At 47.3% G+C, this 16,086-nt stretch overlaps 1 protein-coding gene across 5 annotated transcripts in view; it reads right to left on the bottom strand.

The window, feature by feature from the left end:
* Window positions 1-16,086, bottom strand: part of ADARB1 (adenosine deaminase RNA specific B1) — a 964,894-nt gene that overhangs the window by 480,530 nt on the left and 468,278 nt on the right. The window lies entirely within an intron of this gene.

Genomic DNA, 16,086 nt, shown 5'->3' with positions numbered 1-16,086 from the left:
CCTACTAAATTGCACTCCCTAGTAACGGGGCTAGACTAGACGGATGTATGGAGACACTTACACAGCCCTCGCCGGGAATACACCTTCTTTTCCACATCTCATGACTCATTCTCGAGGTTAGATTACATATTTATTCCCAGGGTGCTTGCACAAAGTATTGTCGGCGAACATTCTGCCTAGGGCTTTGTCGGATCACTCACCCGTCGCTCTCACATTTCAGATTGGTCCGAGACTGCAGCTGCTCAGGTGGCGTATGTCGGGGTGGCAACTACAGAAAGAGGAATATAGGGAACACTTGGCCAAAGAGATAGATAATTACCTGGCAATCAATGTGGGATCGGTTGAGTCTCCCACATTGCGAGGAGTAGATATTTCCTGGTGTGTGGCTTCGCGGAGGGAGCGGAGAAGGACCTGGTGCATCGGGAGGCGGACATGGAGGCGCTGGAACGCAGGGGTCGGGAGGCTGATGGAGGCCTGGCTAGAAGGCAGCTAGTGTTGGCTCAGCAACAATATGCAGCTATACTGTTGGACGAGGCTCGCCTAGCTTGGCTTGCAACACGTGGCAGGGCTTATCAGTGGGGTGATAAGTAGAGCAAGATTCTACACCGCCTTGTCAGAGCACCTTGCACACCCAGCCTCTAACGCAGGTCCTAGACCCGGCAGGGGCGCCGATTCTCGAATCCCCAGCTATTGCGGAGAGCTTTGCGGCATATTATGAGGTCCTGTACGCGCCATTGGTGTGTCTTGCGGCGGAGGCTATAGAGAAGTTTATTTTTGATCTTCCTCCCAAGACCGTCTCGGATGAGGTACGGGAGCAATTGGACAGGCCTCTGTCGGACGATGAGCTGGGTACGGCCCTTGGGGAGTTGAATCCCGGGAAGGCGCCGGGTTCAAATGGTTTCCCCAGCAAGTTTAAGCGTTTTTTGTGCAATTGGCCCCACATTTTCGGCCGGTGGTGGAAGAGGTGCGGCAGCGTGGCTTGCTTCCCCCAGACTGGAGACATGCGGAGGTGGTAGTATTCCTCAAACCAGGCAGACCCCGGAGGAACATGCATCATATCACCCCATTTCCCTTCTTAATGTTGAAGCGAAGGTGTTAGCCAAGGCACTGGCCAATCGGCTCAAGCCTCACATCACAGCATTGGTGCATCCGGATCAGGCCGGGTTTATGCTGCAGAGGGCGACTCGCCATAACATTAGGCGTGCGCATGTTGCAATGTTGGTCAGCGGGCAGCTTGGGGAGAAGGCAGTACTACTGCTCGCGGACATGGATAGGGCCTTTGATTCCTTGAGCTGGGTGTGCTTGTTTGCTCTGCTGCGGAGGCTCAATCTCAGTCCGCGCTTCCTGGCTTATTTGCAGCTGCTTTATTCTGACTCACAGCATCGTTGCGGGTAGGGGGGGGCGATATCTCGCTCCTTCTTGATTCGGCGGGGTACGCATCAGGGCTGTCCCCTCTCCCCCTATTTATTTGCTCTTGCCATAGAGCCGCTGGCGACCTGGGTGTGTATAGATGCCCAGCTTCTGGGTTTTCGATGGGCGCCTGGTCTAACGGATAAAATAGCACTTTACGCGGACGATGTGCTGTTTTTCCTCACTGACTTAGTCGGGGCCACGGTTGATGCGTATCCTTCAGATTTTGGCAAGACCTCGGGGCTTTATATGAACCAATGCAAGTCCACGTTGTGGGTCTTAGGGGGTGGATCGAGGGTGGGTGACTGGGCCTCAGCCCTTCAATTGGCATCGGGTGGAATGAAGTATCTGGGGGTCTTCTTGTCTGATGTCCCGGCGGTATCCAAAGATCGTAATCTGGCCTCCAGTGTGGGATCGAACCCGGGAAGACCTTAAGGTGTGGTCCCGCATAATCATCCATACCAGAATCCACCCCGCTGGTTTCAGCAGGTCAACTCGGCGCTGGGAGGGTTCTTGTGGGAGGGGGGGTGCGGTCAGAGTGGCCCTACGCACCTGTTTTCTATCCATGTTCACCGGTGGTCTTGCTACTTCAGATGTCCTCTCTTACTACCAGGCCGCACATCTGCTGGTCCTCAACGACTGGTGGTACGGAGATAGGGAGGACCTGGCCTATGCGGTTGAGCGGCACCTAATGGGCAACAACCCTCTGCACACACTGTTATATTCAGCACCGCTTCAGAGGCGTCTGCCCTCGGCCACGCAGGTGGTGTTACATGTCTGGAGGCGGGCCCAGAGCAGGATGGTGTGGTGGAATGTCCTGACCCGGGAAACTCCTCTCTGGGGCAACGGGCGTTTGCCTCAGTTGGCGGCCTTGCACGGCTTCCAGGGATGTGAATGTACCGATGTACCGGGATGAAATATGCGATGCAATGACAGAATTCTCCCAACAGAACTTGGTTCTACAAAGATAAAATGACAACATGGAGGGAGAGAGCTGCCTGGCAGAATGCTGGCCTGGCTGCTCAGTAGAGAGACACCCTTACTGCATATTACAACTTGCCAGCGAGGGAGGACAGTCTTTAATAACAAGTGTGGAGGTTGTTCAGGAACTGTTAAAACACCATAAACATTTATATCCCACCAGAGTGGCAAAGACCCCACTAGAAAGTGAAAGCTACCTAAATAAAAAAGCACAAGTGTGGTTAGTTAGACCATAATCATCAGTTTTTAAATAAACCAACTAACTTGGAGGAGACCTCAACAGTCACTGAAGGTCTGGCTGGAGGAAATGCATCTGGATCAGACAGCCTCTCCTCTGAACTCTATAAGGAGTACAAACATACATTAGCCCCACATCTACTAGAGGTATATACAGAAGCCTTAAGGGACGGTATATTACCCCCCTCGAAGAGATATGGTATAATTTCAGCACTCCCAATACCTGGAAAAGATCCTATTAAAAAGCGCATCACATCGGCCATTGTCATTGCTTAACACAGGAAATAAAACACGGGTGAAGGTAATAGAAAATCATATGTCTCTGCTAATGGAAAACATGGTCTCATTCGACTGGGCTCTGGACCACATAGGTCTACCTCGGTCAATCAGCGCACAGGTTTTTCAATCCTCCATTATTTAAACTATGAGCTTGAGGCCGAAAAGTCCTTTTTAGATGCAGAAAAGGCCTTTGACTCTTTGGAGTGGCCCTACATACTGAACACGTTCTGCAGATTTGGCCCTGAGGTCCTATTCCAGATAGTAATTACCTTCCTTAACACTAAACCAGTTGCCAGAGTGTGCACGAATGGGCTGATTTCGGAGCACTTTACGGTGGGTAGGGGCACCAGACAAAGCTGTCCCCTCTCACCTCTGCTTTTTGTGTTGGCCATAGATCATTGGCCCAGTACCTGCATAAGTACCACTCTCAATGGGGTGCATCAATTTTAAAACAGAGACCTACTCTTTTATATGTATGCGGGTGGCATTGGCTGTTTGTCTGCAACCCGGAAGATAATCTATCTTCCCTGATCAGAGGTGGTCATATTTGGCAGCATCTATAGAATCCTGATTAACTGGAATAAAACTGAATTGTCTACCTTTACAGATTCCACAACACAGGTTAAGTTGGATTTTCCGATCACCTTGGAGGATAATTCAGCAAAATACTTGGGGACAGTCCAACATCCGGACACTGAGGCCTTGGTGCAGCTAAACTAAGGGCCAGCATCAGAGTGGTTAACCTGTCCGACTGAAATTTTGGCTGAAGTTGTCCCTATCTATAGCCAACCAAGTAGAACTCGTCAAGATGGTTGTCTCCTTAAATGTCTTCATTTATTCATGCATATTCCACTTACGCTCTAAATTTTCTTTCAGACCATCAGACTAATGCGGCTTATATGGGCAGATTAACAACCACAGATATGTTGGGCGATCCTGCTACTACCCTATGAAATAAGGGGATTCAAGGTGTCCGGTCTAGAGCAATACTATTTGTTGGCGCAGTGTCATATGCCAAGTACTGGTTTCATCCAGACAGATGTCTCCCATATATTAAGCCAGAAGGGGAGTAGACAGAAGGTACTCCCCTTGACTCTTACCATATGGACTGCCACAACATAAAAAATGAAATAACTATAATAGCAGCCACAGGCCGGCCAAGGAAAACCCTTCTCACTCGATTCAGACGCATGTGCCTATATTCACCAGCAGTGCCTCTAGCTCATATCAAACTTCTCCACTTAGAACAGAACCAAAGGTGATGCAGACATTAACTAAGTCTGATTGGGGCCATCTTTATTATGAAGGGGCTTTCCTTACACTAGAACACCTTAAGGATAAGGGTGATCTGAACCCTTTACAAATATTCACATTTTTCAGTCTAAGAAACAGCGCATGAAAAAATACGGGGCACCAAAGGGAGCCGAAACAGTTTGAGGCATTGACCCAGCTACTTAGGATTTACTGATAACACTAGGTGGATAGCCTCTGCCTCAGTGGGGACTACACATGGTAGGCAGGATTGGGAACTATGCGTGGTAGGCAGGCAAAGAAACTATACATGGTAGGCAGGCCTGGAAACTATACATGGTAGGCAGGCCTGGAAACTATACATGGTAGGCAGGCCTGGAAACTATACATGGTAGGCAGGCCTGGAAACTATACATGGTAGGCAGGCCTGGAAACTATACATGGTAGGAAGGCCTGGAAACTGTACATGGTAGGCAGGCCTGGAAACTATACATGGTAGGCAGGCCTGGAAACTGAAGACTGGAAGCAGTTTTCTGTGGAAAAGTGGAAACACTGCTGTACACAGACCAGAATGATATTTATGAATTATAAACACAAGCTGCTGCATTTCAAGTATCTGCACCATATTTCTTCACCTAGAAGCAGCACAGAATAGATCCCTTTAGATCACATAATTATCCCCCCCTCGCGGCGGGATGCCTGACTTTCACCTTGTGGATACCCTGCTATCTCACAAGGGAATACCAGGAAGGGTTCCCTAAGCAAGCGCCGGGAAACCCACTGCGGGTAGCTGTGCGCTATATAAGCTCAACTACATTTACATATCTGAGATTCGGAAAGGCCCCTGCGGCGTTTCTAAATCCTGCCTGGACTTCTCCACTGATTTTAGCCTATTGGCATTCCTTTTTCCAAATCATGTACAACCTGACAGGGAGTCCCATTAAGCCAAAACCACTCCCTGCTATTCTGGGATTTGTTATGCTTGTCCCACGTGAATATAGTTGATTTGTAGACTGGAGCAGATTTTGGTAAAGTGCAGAATTGTTAGACTGGTCCAGAATTACAAAACCTAAAAGAAAGGACTGGCTCAAGGGTAGGGTTATGTTTAACAATAGAGCTGCGGTGTCCGTATCACAACAGCCGCATACATCTAGACCCAAGGATAAATCGGGACCATAAAAAGAAGATCTTATGCCAACTAACGCTAATAAGACCAATTATACACAGATAACCCTGGCTTAACGCGATACTAACCGGTTCCAAGACTAGTTTAGTAACTTACTGAGCAGGCGATGCTTGTACCTAGGCGTCATTCTCTGAATGTAATGGTGCGATTTAAGGGCAAGGGAGAAATCCCTACACGTCAAATGACTTGCTATAACCGCTACGCTGGCGAAAAAACTCGCATAGCTCTTTCTCTGGTATTATCCCATCTCAAGCAATAATAATGTGACTGGTAAATTTATGCAGCATAATTGTGCAAAATATGTTGTAGAGTGTAAAGAAAAAAAAGCTGTAACTTGCACAAAAAATGTGACTATACTCAAATTTAAATAATTATTTAGTTGAAAACAACAAATAAAAACAACTTTTACACCGGACCCAATCAATAGGCCCTCAACTCCAGACAAGAAAATCATTTCAAATCTGCTATTGCAGACACAATGGACATTGCAGTGTGAGACAATATGGTGGGGTTCTTCAATATCGTAAAGGGTGGTGTTAAAAGCAGGTCATCTCCGAAGACCTGCCCGAGAGGTTCTAGGTCTGTGGCATGCACGTTGATCTGTAGCACACTATGTACCCCAACCCCACAGGCTTCACTTTTTTTCCCACCCGCTACAGGACATATGCCGAATTACAACCCTATTCATCTTTACTGACTAGCACAAAACAGACAAAAACTGGCTACAGCGTAGAATAATGTGTATTTGTAAAGCGCACGTTCACCCAGAAGGGTATCTCGGCGCTGAGTAAGAGATTTTTATTGTTACTCAACTCAATGGAACTCATTTTATAGACCTTAGAAGGATGAAAGACTGAGCGAACCCACCAGAATTGAACCAGGAGATTAAACACAAGCTCCGACAGTGGAAAAATTAAATGTAAATGTAAATGTCAAAGGTTCTTATATAGCGCCTTATCACCGCAAGGTCTCAAGGCGCTTGCTTTGGGAACCCGTCCTGGCTTTTTCCCTGTGAGATAACCCGTAGTGGGCATCCCCAAGGTGAAAGCCAGGCATCCCGCCGCAGGGGGCCGTAGTGGAGATTAAGCAAGCTATTGCCCAGAGTTGCAGAGTGTGAACCCGTAATTCGAGTAGGCACCGAAGTGAGAATTATCAAGTCCGTGGACATTTGGGCTCAAGACCCTGCCGCGTCGGGAATTGAACCCTGGTCCCGGGTCTGACCTCTGCTTCAGGGTCTGCCTCCTCTAACCAGTGAGCCACACTTCTCCACAGTGAGCCACACTTCCACTTTCTCTTCCACTAAGCCACCAGACCCAGCTTCAAATCGGCCATGTCTCAGTGTCACTAGCGTTTTCTGCTTGCGGGGACCGTGCATGGATAAGTGTTGAAGATTAAACAATAACCTGCTGCTGGAAAAATCTATCAGGGATGAAGTTGTAAACTCTATTTGAATACATGACAGAGAATGATGTGAATAAGAACACATTATGGAATGCCATGAAAGCAGTTCCCAGGGGGTGTCGGACTGCAATCTCATTCAGTTTGAGCATGGCTCGGGCCAAGATAAAGGAACCGTTACAATATCAATTAAGGGAATAAAAAGTGAAACACAAGAGGACGCGCTATGCAAAAGCCTGTCATAAGCTTTTAGCTGTCGGGGGACAGGTATGGGCATTAGATATTGACATAGCAGAATTCTTGCTGCTCCGGTTTAAACGATTCATAAAGGGGGTGGTGATGGACAGAGTATCTGAATTAAGCAGAACACTCCTACCCAGTCAAAAGATCAGGGCTTGATCCATCACCGTTTTTTAGCTCACTGCACCATCCCAGCTCAGAACCTGGCTACATGCAAATTAGTCTGACCCTGGCCCAGTGCATCATGGGAACAGGGCAGACCAAACTACCAAGCCAATTCTTTACTGGAAAGGAAACAAGCTTCTGGGGACCGGTTTCTGGCATTACAGCCGTCTTCGGCCCAGCTTGCTTGAATCCTGATGGTGCAGTGAGCAAGGGACTCACATCTGAGTGTACCCTTCCACACTTGTGGTGGCCAAAACGATTCATAAAGGGGGTGGTGATGGACAGAGTATCTGAATTAAGCAGAACACTCCTACCCAGTCAAAAGATCAGGGCTTGATCCATCACCGTTTTTTAGCTCACTGCACCATCCCAGCTCAGAACCTGGCTACATGCAAATTAGTCTGACCCTGGCCCAGTGCATCATGGGAACAGGGCAGACCAAACTACCAAGCCAATTCTTTACTGGAAAGGAAACAAGCTTCCGGGGACCGGTTTCTGGCATTACAGCCGTCTTCGGCCCAGCTTGCTTGAATCCTGATGGTGCAGTGAGCAAGGGACTCACATCTGAGTATACCCTTCCACACTTGTGGTGGCCAAAACGATTCATAAAGGGGGTGGTGATGGACAGAGTATCTGAATTAAGCAGAACACTCCTACCCAGTCAAAAGATCAGGGCTTGATCCATCACCGTTTTTTAGCTCACTGCACCATCCCAGCTCAGAACCTGGCTACATGCAAATTAGTCTGACCCTAGCCCAGTGCATCATGGGAACAGGGCAGACCAAACTACCAAGCCAATTCTTTACTGGAAAGGAAACAAGCTTCCGGGGACCGGTTTCTGGCATTACAGCCGTCTTCGGCCCGGCTTGCTTGAATCCTGATGGTGCAGTGAGCAAGGGACTCACATCCGAGTATACCCTTCCACACTTGTGGTGGCCAAAACGATTCATAAAGGGGGTGGTGATGGACAGAGTATCTGAATTAAGCAGAACACTCCTACCCAGTCAAAAGATCAGGGCTTGATCCATCACCGTTTTTTAGCTCACTGCACCATCCCAGCTCAGAACCTGGCTACATGCAAATTAGTCTGACCCTGGCCCAGTGCATCATGGGAACAGGGCAGACCAAACTACCAAGCCAATTCTTTACTGGAAAGGAAACAAGCTTCCGGGGACCGGTTTCTGGCATTACAGCCGTCTTCGGCCCGGCTTGCTTGAATCCTGATGGTGCAGTGAGCAAGGGACTCACATCTGAGTATACCCTTCCACACTTGTGGTGGCCAAAACGATTCATAAAGGGGGTGGTGATGGACAGAGTATCTGAATTAAGCAGAACACTCCTACCCAGTCAAAAGATCAGGGCTTGATCCATCACCGTTTTTTAGCTCACTGCACCATCCCAGCTCAGAACCTGGCTACATGCAAATTAGTCTGACCCTGGCCCAGTGCATCACGGGAACAGGGCAGACCAAACTACCAAGCCATCACCACCCCCCTTTTTGAAATTATTTTGGCCACCATGAGTGTGGAAGGGTATGCTCAGACATGAGTCCCTTGCTCACTGCACCATCAGGATTCAAGCAAGCCGGGCCGAAGACGGCTGTAATGCCAGAAACCGGTCCCCGGAAGCTTGTTTCCTTTCCAGTGAAGAATTGGCTTGGTAGTTTGGTCTGCCCTGTTCCCATGATGCACTGGGCCAGGGACAGACTAATTTGCATATAGCCAGGTTCTGAACTGGGATGGTGCAGTGAGCTAAAAAACGGTGATGGATCAAGCCCTGATCTGTTGACTGGGTAAGAGTGTTCTGATTAACTCAGATACTCTGTCCATCACCACCCCCCTTTTTGAAATTGCTCCGGTTTAAACAGCATTCCTATAATTGGGACAACAAGGCAGACCGCCTATTGGGGTGTTCCTATTTGCAAAGACAGTAAATATAGGATAGAATCCGTAAAGGACACATATAAGTAGCTGCGATAGGACAACTGCCACTTCAAGAGTTTTTAGAGGCTTTTATAGTGATCTCTACCAGGCAGAGTTTATATTTGTCGAATGGGCGGAAAAGCGGCGGACGGGAAGACCGTCTGCTGTGGTCTCCCCGCCATAGTAATATGGCGGAGGGGAAATGGGTGTTGGGCAGAGACAGATCTCGGGCGGATCGCCACCACCATGCGGGCGGTGGCGATCCGCCCGAGATCCTAATGACTCCCTAAATATGATTACCAATTAATCAATGAATAAAAAGTAATTACCAATTAATAAAAATTAAATACCAATTAATAATTAATTAACAAAAATATTTATCTATACAAATAAATATAAATTCAATATTTACTTAATTACAATTAAATTACTTCCCACCCTATTACCCTATAAACCCATAAACCGCTACAAAACTAACATTCAACATTTATTTAAAAATATTTAATAATTCCTAAAAAAATATTTAATTAATTTACTATAATTAAATTACTTCCCACCCTATTCCCCTATAAACCCACAACCCGCCACGGTACTAAAACGCATAATTTACTTAAATAAATTATTACTAACTTCTAAAAATGTAATACATATATTTTAAAACTAGTACACTAATTAACAAAAATATAAAAACAAACATAAAATACATAACACTAATATTAAGATCGATGTTAATACATTTTTAATAATTATTATTTAATTGTATTTATTTTAATTGTTAAATAATTATTCATTGGTAATTATTTTTAAATCATGTATTGGTATTGTTAATTAATTTGTTGTAATTTAATAATTAAATTTGTTATTTTTTATAAAAAAAATCTTATTTTAATTATTAGTAAGTTATTTTGGCCCCTATGCTAACCTACTGTTGCACCCTCTGGAGTTGGAATAGTAATTTTAACCCATACGCTATCCAACACTTTCCCTACTATTACACCCTCTGGAGTTGGAATTGTAATTTTAACCCCTACGCTATCCAACACTTTCCCTACTGTTGCACCGTCTGGAGTTGGAATAGTAATTTTAACCCCTATGCTATCCAACACTTTCCCAACTGTTCCACTCTCTGGAATTGGAACAGTCATTTTTACCCCTACACTATCCAATATTTATTGTTTTAGTTAATGTAGTGTCTAATTATTATTATTTTTTAATTTAACAATTGTTATATATAGTTTTGATATTTTTATTTATATTATTGTTGTATGTGTACGTATTTATAATTTATAAAATGTTTTTAACAATGTATACGTTAGAGTAATTGTGAATATTATTAAGTATATATTTTATATGTATAAGTTTAATTAGTTTTACAGTACATGTATATTTACATTATGTCTTCCTTATAATTTTAAATATATTTTAACTATATTTATTTTAATTAAATGTAATTATTATTTTTAAACATAAAAAAATCGATTTTTTATATTTGTTCCGATATTTTTTTCCGATATTTTTTGTACTTACCTTAATGTAGATACAACTTCGATATTTTTGACGTTGATATTCCGCCTCCGATATTTTTGACGTCGATATTCTGTCAGTGATTCAGCCTCACCACATTTCTCTCATCACGGTCACCTATTATGGGCCTGCTATGGATTAAGTTGCCTTTAATACGTGGACAATACAGTGCTGTTTAAGACTGGGTAATCGCTTTGACAAACCAGACATTATATTTTTTAAATGATGAAGCTGCTTAGCCACAACTGAAGAGATACTGAAATTACTAGTTCCTACATTGGGCCACCTTCAGGGGCACCCTTGCCTACCGTCCTCCAGGACAACATCTAGGCTTCTGCAACTTCATCGCCGACTTCACCACCCCCAACCCCCCTTGCCATAGATTCTAACTACATTTTTCTCAGCGACCTCAACTTCCATCTCTACGACCACAATGATATCAACACTACTGACCTGCCGGACAGCATGAACATCGGACTCACCCACCTAATGCACGACCCCACGCACACCGCAAGCCACCCGCTAGACCGCATCTTCACCTCCAGCGACTGTATCAGGTATAGCCAAACCACGGAACACACCTGGACCAACCGGACAATATCGCCCACTTCAACAGCACCAGCTCACGGACCTCCACCCCCAGTATGACTAATGCCAAACACTGCAGCTGGAGCAAAGTCTCAAAGGGTACATGGATCAACTCCCTCAACACCACCCACCACATCTCCTCCAACAACCTAAACCAGTATGTCCAAAACTTCAACAATTGGATCACCAAATGAGCCAACAGCATCACTCCCATCAGCAACAACACCCACAGATAGTCCAAAAAGCAGGCTAGCTGGTAACCTGAAGACCTTAGAATGGCTAAACGACTCTGTTAACAACTAGAAAGGAGATGGCAGACCAGCGAGGACATAACTGGCAAGACCACCTTCAAGACATCCCTCAACCACTACCACAGGCAGTTGAGAGAATTGAAGAAAAAGGCCTTAGCCTCACGCATCGAATCAAGCTCCAATAACAGCAAAGAACTCTTCAACATCGTCAAAGAATTGCCCAACCCATTAAGCTGCAACACACATTACCTCTTCACAGAAACTCTACAACAACTTTGCAAACTTCGTCCATGAAAAGATCGGCAACATCTACAGACACTTCAAACCCCCTGACCAAGGACACCGACTTCTTCAAACAACACAACAGCCGGCTACTACCACAGACATCCGATTAACCAAATGGTGGCAGCTCGCCCCAGAGGACACCGCCTTCATCATGAACTCTGTCCACTCAGGGGCCCTAACCGACCCATGCCCTCACCACATCTTCAACCTAGGTGAAGGCAGAATCTGCAACATACTCACCATCTTGTTCAACACCTCAAGTGCCACAGCGTCCTACCCTGAAGACTAGAATCATGCATAATTTCAATGCACTACTAAAGAAACCATCAGCAGATCCCAGCGAACTCAACAACTACCAACTGATTTCCCAGCTCCCTTCCCAAAGTACTAGAAAAGGCCAACAAGTCTTCTCACATCTTTAACGGAACCTCCTACTCAACTCCTCCCAATTCGATTCCGCAGCAACACAGTACCAAAACAGCCCTCCTCCCATCAACCGACGACATCCAAGCCCTCCTCCACCAAGACAGACTGCAGCTCTGATCATCCTAGACCTCTTAACAGCCTTCAATACGGTCTCCCGCCACACACTAATCGCAAGGCTGCACAACATAGGGATCCGAGGAGCAACTATCAAATGGATTGCCTCTTTCCTCACAGGAAGACTGCAAAAAGGCTGCCTTCACCTCCGAGCCAGAGGAAATCATCTGTGGATTACCCCAAGAATCCTCGCTCAGGCGAGATGGATTGATTGGGTACAAGCCGGGAACGGCGTTATTGTCACTACTGATAGGGAGATAGCCGAAACTTTTGCCACGCACTTTGAGGCATTCTATGCGGCGCGAGACCTTGCTACGCAGGAGGAAGCGCTACGATACCTAGATGCAACAGTCCTGCCGGCCCTCCCCCCTGAGTCAATGGAGGCCTTAGAGACGGCCATAACGGGGGATGACATCACCGAGGCCATTGCCAGATTGAGGCCTGGCAAAACCCCGGGACCCAATGGCTTCCTGGCGGAGCTCTTCAAGCGGGCAGCAGACCTGCTGTCGCGACATCTGGGGGACTCTTTGCAGACGCCTTTGAGGAGGGAGAACTGCCCCCTGACTTGGCGAGGGCAACGATTGTCCCGATCTATAAGGAGGGCAAACCACGTGAGAATTGCGCCTCATATCGACCCATCTCCTTACTGAACACGGAGGTGAAGCTGTTGGCCACCATCCTGGCAGCCCGGCTGCGAGCTGTTATCACGGATCTGGTGCATCTAGATCAATCGGGATTCCTGTCGGACAGGGCCACTAAATTCAATCTTAGAAGGACCCATAACTGGTTGCAAGAGGTACGGGGCCGCGCCGATCCCCACTGGTTCCTCTCCTTGGATGCCGAAAAGGCGTTCGATGCAGTACACTGGCCATTCCTTTTTGCAGTTCTATGTAAGTTCGGTTTCGGACCCAACTTCATTCGGTGGATACGGCTCCTTTACACTGCCCCGAAGGCTAGGGTGCGGGTGAACGGGACTCTATCCCGAGAGTTTCGAATTCAGAGAGGTACCCGACAGGGATGCCCCCTGTCCCCCCTCTTGTTCACGCTTACGATAGAGGTGCTAGCCGCCAGGGTCCGACAGAACAATGACATTCGCGGGTTTACAAGCGGTGCCACTGACTTGACGCCTGAAAAAATCTCGCTCTACGCAGACGATGTGTTACCCTACATAACGGAACCAGAAACCGCGATCCCAGAGCTCTTCCGAGAAATAGAAAGCTACGGCAAGATGGCCGGTCACAAAATAAACTGGCACAAATCAGTACTTTATGACCCTGGGGGGCGCAATCGCTGGGGGAATCTACCAGACGACCTTCTGACAACTACCGAGGGCTTCCAGTACCTCGGGGTATTCATTACCGTGAACGAGGCCCTTTCCTTTGCTAGGAACGTAGAAAGGATCATACTTAATGCAGTGGCGGATATGAACCGGTGGAGACAGCTCCCGCTGGATCTCCTAGGGAGGGCGGCCATGTATAAAATGGTCACATTGCCAAAATTCCTCTATGCTCTGCAAAATGAATACTACCCGATACAGGCATCGGTCTTCCGCAGGATTCATGCAGATTTGCGATCCTTCCTCTGGTTAGGTAAGCACGCCAGAGTGGCTCTGTCCACTCTCCAGAGACATGAATACAGTGGTGGGATCTCTCTCCCTAATCTTGAGGCCTACTACTGGGCGGAACCTTTAACGCCAATAAATGACTGGCTCCATGCCCCAGCTGATCACCCAACATACGCACTAGAAAGAGCTACAATGTCGGCCAAAAATCTACTGTGTTTCCTCTATGGCACTCCGGGATGAGCCTCCCTCCTCCCGGCCACGTTGGTGACGCTGTCCGCGTGGAGGAAGGCTAACAGGCGCATGGGATGGGATAAGAAGCCCACACGACAGACGCCACTGTGGCATTGCCAGTGGTTAACGGAACTCCACAAACTACGAGGTTTCCAGAGGTGGGATGATATTGGCATTTCCACTATAGGGGATGTAATTGCCATGGGGAAGTTCAAATCGTTTCAGGTCCTTCAGTCAGACTTTGGGCTTCACGACACACAACAGTTTAAATATATATACAACTTCGGCACGCTTGGCAGGCCCAAAATATTGCGCTCGTAGATATTCCCGAATATGCACCTCTAGAGGGGAGGCTCCTACAGGAGCAGATACCGGGGAAGGCAGTCTCCCTGACGTATAAGACTTTAACTAACCATATGCTGGGGGACTTGGCAAAGCTCAGGGCCACTTGGGAGGCGGAGGTGGGAGAGATGGAGGACCTGGACTGGGACACAGTGCTGATGCATCCCCGGGAGGTAGCTATCAAGTCCAGATTGCGACTGATTCAGTTGAATATACTCCATAGAACCTACTATGACAGGCAGAGCGGCTATGCAGGATGGGGAAAGTTGAGGACCCTAACTGCCTTAGATGCACTCAGGAAATTGGGGGATTTTACCATACGGTGTGGTCCTGCAGTGTCCTACAAGCATATTGGACCCAGGTGTTCAAAGAATTGGAGGAGGTCCTAGAGGCCCCGATCCCACAAGAGCCCAAACTAGCTTTATTGGGCATGACTAACAAGGTGGACCGGACACGTCCCCTTCTTATATTCCTGGTCCTGGTAGTGGCAAAACGAGACATTGCAAAGCATTGGGGAGCGCCAGAGCCCCCCGACATGGAGGAATGGAGAAGGGGGCTTGATATTTACATGGCAGCCGAACGGGTGACCTATAAGGCCAGGGGTTGCCCCAAAAAATTTCGTAGAGTTTGGTCTAAGTGGAGACGATATCGAGGGCTGGATGGAGGGTTGTGAAGGTGGGCCTCCTTGGATGAGGGTGAGAGGGAGGGCCGGGACTGATGGGATAGTGGCACTGAGAAGTTGTTAATTACTACTGCACCTGCCGACTGTCGTAAGATGCCTATGAGTTGTGATGCGGATCCAGAAAGCAACATATCTGGCGTGGGCGGGGGTGGGGTGGGAGGGTGTGGCTGCTGCTGGGTTTTTTCTGCATTTAATTTGATGGACGCAAATACCTGTGTTTTTCACTGTTCAAAGGGGGGAAAGGGGGGGGGGGGGGAGTTCTTCAGCAAAAGAGAAAAAAAACTGCAGAGGTTCAGTATGGCCCTTGCAATGCGTTGACTGTACACTGAGCTACACAAAAGCGCTTGATTGAAACTTGCCGCCCGACCTCCGGGGTGTGGGCTAAATGGCCGTGTATCCACTTGCTGTTAATGAGAGGCGCTGTTTATGGCTATTGAGGGTGCCTTCAGTATTTGTTACTTGATCACTGTGATTCTGCAATAAAAATAATAAAAAGAATCCTCGCTCAGCCCCACCCTCTTCAGAATCACCAAAATTCAAGGACTCACCATCATTTCCGACGCCAATGACACACAACTCATCCTCTCCCTCTCTGAAGACACCCCAAACACTAAGACCAACTTCCCCAACTGCATGACAGATCTTGGCAGCGGGATGAAGGACAACTGCCTGAAGCTCAACTGGGACAAGACCAAGGTACTGATTTTCGGAAACAAAAGCTACCCATGAAGTGCATCCCTGTGGCGCTCAGGACTCGGACCTACTCCTACTGACGATGTTAGGAACCTAGGCATTTTGGACAACAAGCTAACCATGATGGCTCAGGTCAACTCAATCTCCTTCCCCTGCTCAGTCATCCTCTGCATGCTTTGTAAGATATTCAAATGGCTACCCCAAACCTCACGACCCAGGCCCTCAGCTCCAGCTGACTAGACTACGGCAACGCTCTCTATGCAGGACTCGCAGCTCACCTCCTCAGACCATACAGAACTCCACAGCCAGATTCATCC

The sequence above is a fragment of the Lissotriton helveticus genome, chromosome 3_1 (assembly GCF_964261635.1).
Source record: "Lissotriton helveticus chromosome 3_1, aLisHel1.1, whole genome shotgun sequence".
Lineage (NCBI taxonomy): Eukaryota > Metazoa > Chordata > Amphibia > Caudata > Salamandridae > Lissotriton > Lissotriton helveticus.
This window is presented reverse-complemented; position numbering and strand designations above follow the sequence as displayed.